Consider the following 13056-nt stretch of genomic DNA (forward strand, 5'->3'; position numbering starts at 1 on the left):
TCTGTCTTATGTCGATCGGGACCTTGTTCCATAGCAAGGGAAGTCTTTGTGAAGGGAATCTATCCCTCCAGCATGTTCTGTTCATTGTTGTGCTGTGGTTTATATCCCTAGAGCATGTAGCTCAAGTGGATTTGGTTTTGCTAAGATGGAGCATGTTCAACAGTTCTGGGTTGGACATGGCTCTGTATGTTAGACAGAGATCGCCTCTGAGAAGGTGGTATGCCACAGAGAAAAGCCTTAGTTTTTTCAATCGTGCTGCATAGGGCAACTGTTTGAGTGCAGTAATCCTCTTAGTGAGGTACCTCTGTGGTCTCTCCAGCTGCTGGAGATGCCTAGCCAGGTACATTCCAATTGGTGCATTGTACTCTATAATGGGTCTGATGAGGGAAGAGTAGAGGGGCACCACTACATCCTTAGATCTTGATGTGAACCCTTTCGTGATTAGATGGGTCACATAGAAGGATTTTCTAACCACCTTGGCAATATGGTTATCAAAGGAAAGCTGACTATCTACTTGGGTCCCTAGATCCCTTATTACTACTTCAGATTTCAGGGGGTTACTTCCTATGTGGTAGTTCGCGGGTACTCTGTTTTTTCCAAAGGGGATTACTATGCATTTTTTAGCATTTAGCTTGAGACCATGGCTTTGACACCATGCATCAGTCTCATTAAGGCCCTTCTGGAGGATATCCATGTCGGCCGGAGACTCTATTATAGCACCCAGTTTGCAGTCGTCAGCAAACTTGGTCAGCCACAGCCCTTCAGTGCTTGCCTGTACTTCTGAGAAGTATATGCCAGACAGGAGGGGCCCCAGGACAGAGCCTTGACGCACACTGCTCATTACTGGTCTGGATTCGGACATAGATCTCACTACTCTTACTTTGTGGGATCTGTCTGAGAGCCAGTTTGCGATCCATCTTGTGACGTAAGGGTTTATGCCCAGGTTGGTGAGTTTATCAATAATACCCGAATGGGGAATGGTGTCAAATGCTTTAGCAAAGTCAAGGTAAGCTGTGTGTACCTCCTTTCCCTTATCTATAGCCTGAGTAACTGTCTCAAAGAAGTTCACCAGGTTCAGGAGGCATGATCTGCCCTTGACGAAGCCGAACTGTGTGGGGTCAAGTGTTTGGAGGTTTCCAATCTCTCCATTTATGAGTTCCATAATGATTCACTCCATTGCCTTACAGATCAGACTGGTCAGGCTTATTGGTCGGTAGTTCCCAGGGTCGGTTGTGGGCCCACCCTTGTGCAGCAGAACCACAGTTGCTGTGTGCCATTCTATGGGCACATATCCTGTCGAGAGGCTGAGACTGAACAGGGTATTCAGATATGGGGTTAATTCATTTTGGAGCTCACATATGACACAGCCCGGGACACCATCTGGTCCCATGGAGGCAGTATTTTTAGCTTTAGATAGAGCCTTATTAACCAATGTGTCAGTAATAATTGGAGATACACAATCCTCTGGAATAGTAATAGGCCCTGTAGGTGGTGAGTGGGGGAGAAATTTGCACTGAACCTGTCAGCCAAGGTGTTGGCAATGTCAGTGGGGTCAGTGTATTTTGTTCCATTTTGTACTAGCTTAGAACAGACCTGAGCACTGCCATTTAGGTTTTTGATGTAACCATAGAAGGCCTTATGGTTATCCTTGGCATCCTTGGCAACTTTCTTTTTGAAATTGGCTTTAGTTGACTTGATGAGGGCCCTCAATTTCTTACTAAAGCTGATCAGGGAAGATTTTTCTACTTGAGATTTGGCCTTTTTTTGTATAAGTCTCCTCCTTTTATTGTATAGTTTGCTTAAGGCCGGGGTCCACCAGACTGTTTTTTTCTTGCTTGAGGAAGGAGGCTTGGTTTTATTTGGGAAAGCACAGTCCATGCAATCCTGAAGATGTATATAAAGTGCCTTGATGTAGGATTCTGCATCCTGGATATCATTATCCTTCTGCAGGGGGATAGTGAAGCTTTCCACTTCTGATGCAAGTAGTTTGAAGTTTGCTTTGGAAAGGTTTTTTACAATGGTTTCTTTGACTGGGGGAGGCGGAGGGGTAAGGATGTCTAAGGTTATCAGTTTGTGGTCTGATCTGACCAGAGAGGGAGTGATAATGGGTGTGGTACAATGGGTGTCCATATTTGTGATGACTAAATCCAATATGTTGTCCCCTCTAGTGGGAGAACATACCAGTTGTTCGAGGGCATTTGAATTTATAAATTCTATGAACCGCTGGGCATAGGAGTTAGAACTTTGGTAGTTCACCCAGTCTATACCAGGGTAGTTGAAATCACCCAAAAGTATGGTGTTGGGTAGGACCTTTATATTTTCCAATGCCTCAAGGAATGCTGAGTGAGCATCTTGGGACATGATGGGTGATCTATAACAGGCTACGACTTGAAATGTGGTTTTGCCTGCTGATAGTTGCACATGGATGATCTCTGGGGCATCATGCTGTGCCACTAACCTGGAGATGTGGGTATCCTTGATGAATATGGATACACCTCCACCCTTTGTACTGCGATCTGGTAACTGAGGGCGGAATGTATGATATATATTGTAACCTGGTAGTGCTGGGGTGCTCTCTGGAGCCTTGAACCAGGTTTTCGTCACTGCACAAACATTGATTTTCTCCATACTGAGGAGTGCCTCGAGTGCATGCATTTTGAGGTTGAGACTTCTGGCATTGAGTAGCATTATCCTTAGTTTTGTTATGCCTATAACACTAGTGCTTTTCTTTGCACATCAAGTCATAGTGCAATAGTCAGCATAGCTATCTAGCTAAAGGCAAATTCTCAGTATTTGTTGCCACAAAATGGAAATGATATTTATCATTTACCAGTCTGTACTTCCTATGTTGCACTTTGCTGACATGCAAAAGAAAATACAAAGGCTGGATTGGGAAACTCGGCATACTCACAAGGGAGTACTGCTCTTAGCGCATTGAGTCTAAGCACTACAGCACTAGAGTCAGCATAGCTATTCAGTCGAAGACAAATTCTCAGTGCTTTTTGCCTTAGAATGAGAAATGGCAATTACTGTTTACCAGCCTGCAGTACCTGTACTCCTCATTGCTGTCACACAAAAGAAGATGAAAAACATAGATTGTGAAACTGGGCATGCTTATAAGTGAGTACAGCACTTGAGGGATCAAAAACCTTTGCCTGTCAAATCCCACTAAATTGTCTCACATCACATCCAGTTAGGAAGCCATACCTGCATGTAATTAACTGCTTTTTACACAGTGATATAATGTACACATCACCAGATTTAAAGCCTACCAATCTCTTGAGTTATGCACCAACCACCAATGCCAGAAAATGAGTCATACAACAGATGTCAGAAGGCACACATTTGAAGGGATAACATGACCAGTATCTATGAATACATATGGTCTCACCTAAAATGGAGTATAACACTTAAGGGATCAAAACCCAACATCTGTGACAGTGCTACAATTACGTAGAACTGACCACACTGCATCTGTTGAGTGAACCATTCTGCATACCATCAATAGTTTTTCTTACACAATGATATAAGGTACATATTGCTAGACTTGAACACCTGTCTGCCTAACTTACATTCTCTTGGGTTGTACAATAGCTACTAATGTCACAGAAGATCATATAACAGTAGTAAAAAGGAACACATTTGGAAGACTGACAAATGTGCATTGTGAAACAGACACCAGTAATGGGTGGATCACAGTCTACAACATACAGTATTGACAATTTGAGCATCATATCAACAATGTGTTGAACCATGGAAGCTATTAAAGTTATAATAATTGTTTATGCGCGTTTCTGTCAGTATTGCTTTCTGTCACCCATTGAGGCTAAGCACGTAAGCACAATGGTCAGCATAACAATGCAGCCAAAGGGACATTTCTTTTCAGTTTTTGCCATAGGAAGTGAAGCATCATTTAGCATTAGTTAAATATGAGTACAAATGCAGTTCCATGTCAAATGTTGCACAACAGTAAATGTAGAAAGAACATTTTGCTGTACTTTTCAAACTCTTATATCCATATGTGTGAAGTGGTACATGTGTTACTTCAGACAAATTGCCATGGAAGAGAATGAAATATGTGTGTGTAAGAGCAACACAATGTACATATTATGGCAATGGTAGTCATGTTAACTCATTCCCTCCAGTACAGCTCTTTTGAGTGTGTACCTTTAACTCCCAGTTGGCGTGGCTTGAGCCTTTAAAAAATGAAGTTATTACCTTACAGTTCTAACAAATACTCATCAACATAGGTCAAAAGGCAATACAACTGTGTTTGCCATCATGTAGTTTTAAGATAAAATATTCGGATACCTTGTATGTAGCATGGTTTTGGAAGTATTAATGCAAATATGAACAAGCAATGTTTGACGCCTAGACGCATAGTAGGAGGTAACTGCAGATACACCTGGAGGAGTTACTCAGATGTAATGAGTTAAATGGTAATTCATCCCTTATTTGGCACCTATGTCTCTAATGGACACAGGTAACCTGTAAATGGTTCATCTCCCAGGCCTATGTTTACACTTATCAAGGGTATCAGAACTTGTCAAAGATTTGGGATGCATGGCTAGGCTTAAAAAAGCCCTTGTGGTTGTTAGCCTAGTAAAAACCTATGAACCTATGATGAAGTAAGTGATATGCTCCACATCAACGTTGTATCAGGTTAGGTCACAGAGAAATTTGTACTGTCGTGTTTGACAAGTCACAGATGAAGGAAGTTTTCAGAATGGAAATCACAAAGGGGATGATACAGGGATTTAGCAGGATGGTGATGGGTGACAGGAACATGAATGACACAATGGAGAACAACCCATTGTTACCCAGGAGATATCCCCTGTATAACTGCAATATCCATTGTCGCCAATACGTCTTGTCTATATGTGTTCATCAGTGACTAATCACTGCTAAATGTATACAATACACAGAATAATACCAAGGCAGGAATGCAACTGATGTCAATACTGCAGTACTTGATATCAGTCTGCCAAAATGTTTTTTAGTGTAGTTGTTCAGTAGCAAACAGTCTGAATATGAGAAGGAAAATGTGAGACAATCCCAACCTCAGTGACATACACCAATGTACTGAATACAGTGGAATGGACTCCTCACATCATGTTTACTTTGAGCCATAAAGCAAACACTAATACAAGTCACTGACATTATTTGCATTCAGTCAGAATCGACCTACTAAAGTGCAATGCTGCCAAGCACAGCTGCTCAACCAATGGCAAAGTCTCAGTGCATGAATAGGACTTTTCTCAGTTTTTGTCACAAAATAATGAGAACTAACAGCAGCTTGATGCAAAGAATTGTGCAAATGCCGACTACTGAAATAGAGATGTCTGTTTAAAAGCTATTTATGGCCATGTGTATGGTGTATGCATCTTTTTTTTGACGGGATTACAGGTGTGAATGGGATGATAAGACAGAGATGAAAATAATGAATAGGCAGAGGGTAAGACACTATGTGAGTAATTCAGGAATCAGCAGAATGCAGGTGGGATAGGACCATACCAACACACTTCTTCATAAGCTAAAAAGGGCCTACTTCACAATGTCGAAAGCCGACAATATCAAAGCTGATATTGTCAGCACCACAACATCGAAAACGCAGAACATCATGCAGGTAAATGGAAATCTCCATAGGGGGAGATTTCCATTTATCTCAATGGAGTGCTGTCTCGGAGTTGGAATATTTAAGTAGGGTGTGGGGTGCAGGGGGGCTTGCCCCCCCTGCCTACTCTAGTTAGTTTTTATTTTTGTTTGTTTGTTTTTTTTTAATCGTTATTCGATGTTTTACTACATCAATCACTAGAGGTCGACCTTTAGTGATTCGATGTAGTAAGATTTCGATAACGTGATATAGACACGCTAAAAATGTATACGCACAAAAAAATTTAACTTTTTTTTTGGAAAGTCACACCAGAAATGATGTGTGATAACAAATTAGCAATGTTGTATGAAGAATGTGACCAAATCAGGTATGTAATACACACACACACACACACACACACACACACACACACACACACACACACACACACACACACACACACACACACACACACACACACATAGTGAAGTGGAAAGTTATGTATGGAACATAACTTTCTTTTTGTCAGGCAGATGTCCTTTTTACATTTTTCTGATAGAGACAAAAGTTGAAGAAGGATGTTAGGGACATCAAAGGTATGTATGTAGAGTAGGTTAGGTAACAGGGACAGACATACAGGATAGATGTGACTGACAGGGATGGTGATGGAAACAAGAGAGGAGGGAAGGGAACACCCATAGCTGGCCTTAGGCATAGGCCAACTAGGCGCTTTTCCAGTATTTATTTGGTGTAGGTAGACCAGGATGGGGGCACCAGGTAGTGTGGTGGAGGGCGCCATGGAGCTCTTTGCCTAGGGCACCAGCTGACCTAGGGCCGGTCCTGGCACACCATTGTGGGAGACAGGAATGGGTGGTTAGAGGCACATCCCCTTTCTATGTGAACACTGTGGGAAATTATTCCTCACCCTTAGCACTGTCAACACTGTTTCTTGCTCTGGGAACCTCAGGCAGTTCTGGATGGAGCGGCAATTTGGAAATGCAATGCAGAATTTTTTCCATACAGCTGGGTCAGGCACTGAGGTCCCTGTTCATTATTCTCCTCCAACAGCCCTGCCAGCTCCTGTTGGGTAATATAATTGCCACCTCCACTGGTACTAATCTTAATGGGTACCAATGCACCAAAGCTACCTGATGTAGGTGTTATAGCAAGTGCAAGAGTTGTGGAGGCAATACTGGCATGTTGTAACCCAGAAGTGCTGGGTTCCTCTGCTGTTGGTGATGGTACTGCCACTGCCAGCTGTGGAGGGACAGTAATATGAGCCACTATGGCAGGTCTAGATCTAGGTACTGGTGGTCATGATGGAGCAGTAATGGATGTTGCAATCAAAACTTCAGTGAAAAAAATTAAAAGTAATAGTGAGGAAGAGTGTTGGGGAGAGACACAACAATAAATGTATCATAAGTATCTCATTAATGTTAAGAACACAGTCATTACACATTCAAGATACAAGATTCTTGGGATTGTTTACACCCAGATTTAAGCATCTGAGACCATCAAATACTAATGATATAATATCACTGGCTCTCACATGTAATAAACATTCCACAGGAACTGTACATATGTTTTTAAATTAGTTGCAAAATATAGTTGATTTTACAATCTAACTGGTCTGATAACATGGTATTATAAGTTATGACTACACCTATTCAATATATGCAATATGCAATTCATATGACATGCCTTTGCTATTGGGTGGAATATTATCCACAGCCACCAGACCTTAGCTGATGATTAGCTAGTTTATAACTACTTAAGGTAATCTTACAGCTACATAAGGTTTGCATGGTTAGAATTAAGTTAATTGTCTTACAACAACTTGTGCCATGTTTTCCATAAATGTTATTACTTATTTGTACATTTACTGGTATTTTCACATTGCACTCAGTAATAATTGAAGCCACACTTACTCTAAGCTTCTCTGTGGCATTGCAGTCTCTTTCAAAACACCTCCTGGTTTCTTCCAGTCTCTGCAGGGGTTACAAATAAGGAAACAGACTCATGAAGAAGTGCATGCTGCCATGTCATGGTAGTAGTTTGCATATTTATTGGCTAATGCACTTACAGTACCAATATTGTGGGTTCTTTTCATAATTTTCCTTCCATTGTCCAAGGAGGTCACCCATGTTGTGTTTCATGTCACTATAATGATAACGACACTGTTCCTCCATACATGGAATGACAGTAGCGTGGGTGACAGCATTAGCCAAACTGTTTCATACCTTAGCCTTGTATGGAGTCCTAGTATAGTCCTCTTGCAATAGCCTGCATCTGTAGTTGTTTACAAGGAGGTGTACAAAAATCCTTAACTCCTCCTGACACCACCTCAGTGTTCCAAATTAAGAGCTGCACTCATGATTACCTGTTATGTCTTCCATTCAACAATCTCAGGCAAAATGGTGTGGAATTGGTGCCAAAACCAGATCTTCCATGCTCTATCCTTTGCACAGTGACAGCCACCATGGATAATCAAATTTACTTGAAGGATGACAAGGAGAGAGCCAATAGATGCTGTAATTCATATGGCTCCACTATCAAATGTTAGGTGTAAAGCATGGCTGTATTACTTGTCTATGTGTTCTAAAGTGACATATACATACACATACACACATATACAGTGACTCCAGTTCATGCTATTTTGACTAACATTTTCCCACAACTGGGAATGTGCATGAGGATGCTTATGACATTCATGAGGATAACAATCTTACACATACATATGTAGTCCTACAAATAATATTGGTGTCCCTGTGTATTGTCATTATGTACTTTTTGACACCAGTCCAGCTTCTATTGCTACAATACTAAAAATATTTTTTGTAATACATTACGTACGGCATATTGGAATCAAACACCTGGAAAAAACACATCACCTATTGAACTTAATGTATTAACTAGTAATGCCACAGGGGAAAGGATACTGCATTTTGTCAAGTGAGGGCTAGAAATATGTGAATGTTACATATATGTACAGCATTTTATGGATCAGAAACAATATAATATATTTTGTAATACTGTGCTTCTGGCATCGTTTATATTATGTCTTTATACATTTTTGGTGCATGTCTGTGATGTGATTTTGTTTTATCTAAAAGCATTACCCATATCACAATGGAATGTATTGACAATATTACAATAGTTAAGAAATGTAAGAGAATTTGAAAACATGCGTTATTCCAATAAGATGAAAAATGAAGCATGTTAGTCAGTTATGCCACTGCAGCTGTGAGAGGAGATGTGTACTAAGATACACATACACTGTACTACATCTGCAGATTGAAACCATACTGTGAGAGAAGATGTGTACTAAGATATACATTACAGTGTACTGCATCTGCAAACTGACATGATACTGTGAGAGGAGATATGTAGTAAGCTATACATTGCACGATAGTACATCTGCAGAATTACATGATAATGTGAGAGGAAGTGTGTATTAAGCATAGCTCTCAACCACTTTCACGAAAAACCAAGCAAAGTCAAAAATAATGTTGGGACAAGGCCCCAAAAATAGGGAGAAATTTTAAATGTTGCTCTTATAAACTTAGAAAGATGATAAAATAAAAGGCCTTGTGCCACCATACATTTTCTGAAGGATATGACGTCTGAAAGTTAAATAACTGTCAATATTTAGTGAATTCAGTCCTCATTAATTTGCCACAAAAATCCAGAAAATCACAAATTTGATGAGGAACAGACCAAAATATGAGGAAAAATCTGGACATTCTGTGAAAATCTGGACAGTTGAGAGACATGGTACTAAGGTTTACAGTACACAGCAAGGGCAGTTAGCTTAGTACTAATCTATGAACCTATGAACCTATGAACAGTACTACATCTGCAGACTGATACGATACTGTGAGAGGATATGTGTACTGTGATATACAATACACAGTAGTACATCTGCAGAATGACATGATACTGTGGGAGGAGATGTGTACTAAGATATATATACTGTGAGAGGAGATGTGTATAAGATATACATTACACTGCACTACATCTGCAGACTGACACAATACTGTGACATGAGATATGTACTAAGATATACATTGCAATGTACTACATCTGCAGACAGACATGATACTGTTTGAGGTGATGTGTACTAAGGTGTAGACTATACAGTACTACATCTGCAGACTGATATGATAACTGTAAAATGAAGACTGGTTCATTGAAATTTAACCCTGTCTCTGCTGCACTATAAGGGGGTTTCTTCACTTCATTACTAAGTTGAGGCATGAAGGCATTTATGTGAACATACTCCTTCCATTAATTGTGTTTATATTCAGAGTGCTAAATGATGCATGCTGATACCATGCTCAGTTGTTTTACTGATGGCAAATCTTAGTGCATGCATTAAATGTTTCTCAGTTTTTGCCATGAAATGAGAACAGTGATTTCCTATAGTAATCACTGACCATCAGCACTGCTCTATGTCAACCCTTGCATATATGTGATTTTTTAGTTTAGAAGAACATTTTGGTGCATGTGTGTGATTTGACTGCATTTTAAATAACATCATTATTATTTTATTGCAAGAAAAGATATATTGGACAATTGCGTATATACTGCATGTACGGGGATGTGAAGCCATGCAAATTCCAAGCATAATTAAGCATAATTTAAAATAGTACTTTTATCCACATATGTTACTAAAGCTGTGTGAATACATTTTCAAGTCTTCTGTAGTTTGTTTTTTTATATTTAAATAACTGATTACTTTGCTATTATGTTTGTTTGTTCTGTAGACATATACTTTATACCATGGCATGTGCACTGATGCGTGTTTATAATATTACTGCATTGAGCATTCTGAGACATACACATAGGTAACATTATCATGGTACTGCCTACATTAATGAACTATAATGTCAACCTCATATAATGATTTCTATGTTATCAACTAAATCCTTTTGTTAATATGCATCAATGTCTTTCATGTGAGCGCAACAATTTCTTTATTATTAATACACATGTGACTGTATTCAAAAGTACACATAATTGAGCACCCATACACTAACATGTACTTTGTTTATAGGTAAATACATATCTGTCATGGAGTACATAATGCAAGTTGGACCACTGAAAGCCACAATCAATATCTTAATTTGTGTATTTACTTGTAATGCCAAAGATGCACCTACATTGTGACTGTCATTAAGCACATAAGAATGTGTGTGTGTAATATACATAAGAATGGAAAAACAAATATGTCACAAGTGCTACTGCAATAAAATGATACATACAATTGGAATAACAATGAGCTGTGTAAAATCTTACAGAGAAAGAACTATTATCATATTTCCTTGAAGCCATTTCCTTAGAAGTAGGGTGCATAAAAATATTATGAAATGATTGCATATATAATGCCACAAAATAGATTAACATTATACTATTCCTTATATCGATTCAAATGTTGCACCTATTGTTCTGTAATAAAGTACATACATCGTTAAAATGTTGTGCCATTAGGGAAAGTTACCAGGAAACTAATCTTCTGACTTCACTTTTGTCTATTTCCAATATGCTAACTCATGCGCACCAACACCATAATCATTTGTGTGACCGTGGCTAACTTTTTGTGCATGCACACAAATGTTCTCATTTTTTCTCATGGAATGAGAACATTTCCTAAGGGATGTTAATGATTGGCTTCAGTAGTCAACACCATCATGCAGTGGTTTGAACATTTACCTACATAATTTTTTTTATAAATATTTTAGAGCAATGTTTGTCATTTCTTTGTGTAGCATTTGCCAAAACATAACAATTTTGATTGTGAATGCCTATGTGGTGTGCATGGTGAAGGGGTCTCAGTAAAAATAGACATGTACTAGTGCTTATGTACTCATGATTGCAATTACTACATAAGTCACTGTCATTGCATGTCTAGTTTAGCTACTTAAAGAATCACACTGCACTGGACCTCTGAAGTGAGAGGTTAATGATTTAAAACGAGTACACATTTTCACACATTTAAGAAAATAACACCCCCTACAGGATTTTTGAACTCTACACAAATGGCACTGGAATGAACAGTTCACATAACTAACACGTTGCATCACAGGCACACTTTCTAGGACCAGAGTCAATTACACTTTAAATTCATTTTACTTCTTCACTGGGAATTTATGTTGCAATACATTTGGTCATGGGTATGTTTTTTTATTTTCGGGAACAGATTAAAGTGTGACAATAGGAGGATAGGACAGATCTAAGAATGAAAATGAAGGTGAAAGTATTAATTGTGTTATCTTTCTCTACTGAATGTCTTAAGGTAAGACATAACACCACTCCACTGTTTTCTACTGTGAATATATGTTTAATAGGAAATCCAACCTCATATTGTTGGAGATATCATTCTCATTTTTAGGAATCTTCACTCATGCCTATTATGTTTGCACAGCCACCTCACATAACATTTAGATGACATGGCCGGTATGTGAATTCAAGTCCAGTTATATTTCACAGTGTGTATAACTTAAATGTATTTGTAAGTCACCTGTTTAACATACCCTTTCAAAGTGTGAGTTTGATAAGCATCGATCTTTAAACTTACCATTGACTGAGCAGTACTCCTAATGAGACACACCTAGAAGGTATTAGCTTGCCAAAATCTGTATCCTGTTAATGTGCTGCTCATGTGTGCACATGGCATCATGTAGACACCAACACAATGTTTACCTCCATTGCACTTCATATAAATTGAGTGATTCAAAATGAGTTGAGAACTAAGTATTATATTCAATGTGCCCAAAGGGGTTTATCTATAACTTAAAATTGCAACATGGGTAGGGATCTTCCATCTGAGTATGGAAGACTACTTTCCTCCCCTTGCAATGTCAAGCAAAACTGTTTTGACACTTGTTAGAGGATTATTTAAGAAATATTGCAATGCACACCTGTATACAATATTGAATTTATTTACTGCATGCTGTCTACCTCCATTGTTTCACTATAATTCCTAAAAGTCATCAGAAATGTCATAGATGGGTTCATTGCAACACCCGTGCTCACGGCTTAGTAACCTAACTGTCAAAGAGTTTAGAATTTTGTTTATAGAGAGGTTTGTGCATTGAAGTGTGCAACTGCAATGGTGGGCAAGTCAAAAGTTGTGTAAATTGTCACTGCGAGGTTAGGTTATATTCTATTTTATATTGTTGATATGCTTATGAGATTGTGTGCCTGATGAGTGAACTTACCTGCATCTGTTATTTTTTCTTTTACTGGTAGGGTGAAATGCATTTGGACTTTAGACTGTTGGATGTATTTTTTTTAGATTGCAGCTATGTTATTGTTGGGGAGATGTGCATTCGGACTTTAGACTGTTGGTTGTATTTTTTATGATCCAGCTATGTTTGTGTTAGACTTGAGTAAGCCATTTAATGATGGTGCATTGGTAAATAATTCATGATTCTTAAATTTTGTATACTACAACTGTAGTA

The 13056-nt window shown here is 38.8% G+C and overlaps 1 protein-coding gene across 1 annotated transcript in view; it reads left to right on the forward strand.

Moving 5' to 3' along the window:
• FBLN1 (fibulin 1) overlaps window positions 1-13056 on the forward strand; it is a gene marked incomplete in the record, with an annotated part of 2573942 nt that overhangs the window by 2370353 nt on the left and 190533 nt on the right.

The sequence above is a fragment of the Protopterus annectens genome, chromosome 11.part0 (genome assembly GCF_019279795.1).
Source record: "Protopterus annectens isolate FY-2018-M chromosome 11.part0, PAN1.0, whole genome shotgun sequence".
In the NCBI taxonomy this organism is placed as follows: Eukaryota; Metazoa; Chordata; order Ceratodontiformes; family Protopteridae; genus Protopterus; species Protopterus annectens.